Source organism: Condylostylus longicornis, unplaced genomic scaffold, assembly GCF_029603195.1.
Source record: "Condylostylus longicornis isolate FDR11 unplaced genomic scaffold, ASM2960319v2 ptg000018l, whole genome shotgun sequence".
Classification (NCBI taxonomy): domain Eukaryota; kingdom Metazoa; phylum Arthropoda; class Insecta; order Diptera; family Dolichopodidae; genus Condylostylus; species Condylostylus longicornis.
Window position 1 is genome coordinate 6,584,194 of NW_026577987.1, and position 1,896 is coordinate 6,586,089.

The following is a 1,896-nucleotide window of genomic DNA, read 5'->3' on the forward strand; positions in this document are numbered from 1 at the left end:
ACATGTTAAATGAGCTTAAAGATATGCGAAAAATGCAAATTTCATGCGTTTTGTAAAACTTAATATTGAAAAAATTTTAACGAAATGTATAATTCAAAATAAAAACTGACTTAAACATTAATATGACAACTCCATTGAATAAAATTAACAATTAAAAATTAAAACAAGAATAAAAAGAACCAATACTTAACTATAAGAAAATAAAAATTTTTTCATCGCGTCTTTCGTCAGTGAAAAGTCAAGTCTAAGTTTGTGTCTTTTGCATAAATTCAGCATTCTACTTACAGACATCTATATAAAAGAAAACTCTAATTCACTATAGAATAGTCAATTGGAATCAAAAACGGTTCCTCATCATAAGCCATTTACTTAATTTTGCGGAGATTAAAATCTCCGAAAATAAAAATCTCATCCTCTGGATTCAGAAAATTGCGCACATTTTGCACATAACTCGTTTCTTGATTTAGGCGGTAAATAATAATTGACTAAGTGTCTCCTGGATGTCGAAAATACTAACTGATAACAAGTTTTCCTTTATTTTATGACATATTATTTCAAATATCGCCGATAATTTGAAATAATATGTCAAAAAATTAAGGAACTATACACAAAAACTCAAATACACCCTCAATAATTAAGAAAACTTAAATATTTTGTTAGATGCCCAGTAAAAAACGGACAATTTTTAATTTTGTTTCTCACACACTCATTCATATTTAGAAATTGAAATCATTTTCACATTCGAAGTTTGATTAAAATGACTTGAGTCTGATTAGTTAACGTAAACGATATGTAGTTTCGCATTCAGACTTAATCAATTTTAAACAATTAATATACAGATTTATTAGAGACCTAAAACAGTGTCTACACATCAAACATTAGGTGCATGGTTAATCTAATTCGATATTAAAGAGAGCACAAAACCATATTCAACACACGTTTTCTTTTTATTTAAAACACTTTAATGTCATCTTATTATAAAACCTCATTTTCTTCTACATTTCTAATTAATAAATCTTAACCCTACAGCATTTTTAATATAAACAGCCTTTCGGTACTTCTATAGGTATTCCAATCGCTTACTATGCATCATTTAGTATATACACAAAATAAAAAGTTTGCAAATTATTAATTCTAATCCACCTTGAGAAAAATTTAAAAATAAACTTTTTTAATTTTTTAAATATGAATCATAAAAAAAAAGGTAAACAAAAAGAAAATCAAAAGAAAAATGACAAATAATGTGCTTAAGTAAAGAACTCATTGAAAATTTGTAGGTACATAAGAAAAATGTGAATAATTCTGTGCTAAAAATATAAATGGCAATAGAAATAATAAATATACTGTATATACATACATAGTCACCTATTTTTATAGAAACACTTAAGAATTATGATGAAAATATTAAAAAAATTTTTCTTTAACTTTTACACGTAAAAAAAAAAATATTTTTATTTTTAAAAAATTTCTAAATCATTGTATCCCGCATGGTCTAGTGGCTAGGATACCTGGCTCTCACCCAGGAGGCCCGGGTTCGATTCCCGGTACGGGAAATATTTTTTTTTTATTAAAATATTCCAAATATAGAAAATTTTTCACACGCAAAATTCTGTATTTATAGACTTGTATTCTTGTAGCCAAAAATGCATGTAATCTGTAATCATTAAATCCGTAATCGGATTTATAAAGATACTTCCTCTAAAATAAAGTACTGCAACTACGATTATTATTTTTTTATTGTTAATTTTTTTAAATACATACATATAAGTTGACTTAGTTGAAATAAAGTTGGTTAATAAATTTACTCCACGATTAAAAAGTAAGGTAAGTACATAATAAGTAAATATCATCTTTGAAAGTTTTATATCCGGATTGAAACCTGAAAAATTTCTTAGA

The 1,896-nt window shown here is 25.8% G+C and overlaps 1 non-coding gene across 1 annotated transcript; it reads left to right on the forward strand.

Annotated features, from left to right (window-relative positions):
- The first annotated feature begins 1,481 nt into the window (after positions 1–1,481).
- Trnae-cuc (transfer RNA glutamic acid (anticodon CUC)) lies at positions 1,482–1,553 on the forward strand. The gene has a single exon. It is a non-coding gene; the product is annotated as a tRNA-Glu (tRNA).
- Positions 1,554–1,896: the final 343 nt, after the last annotated feature.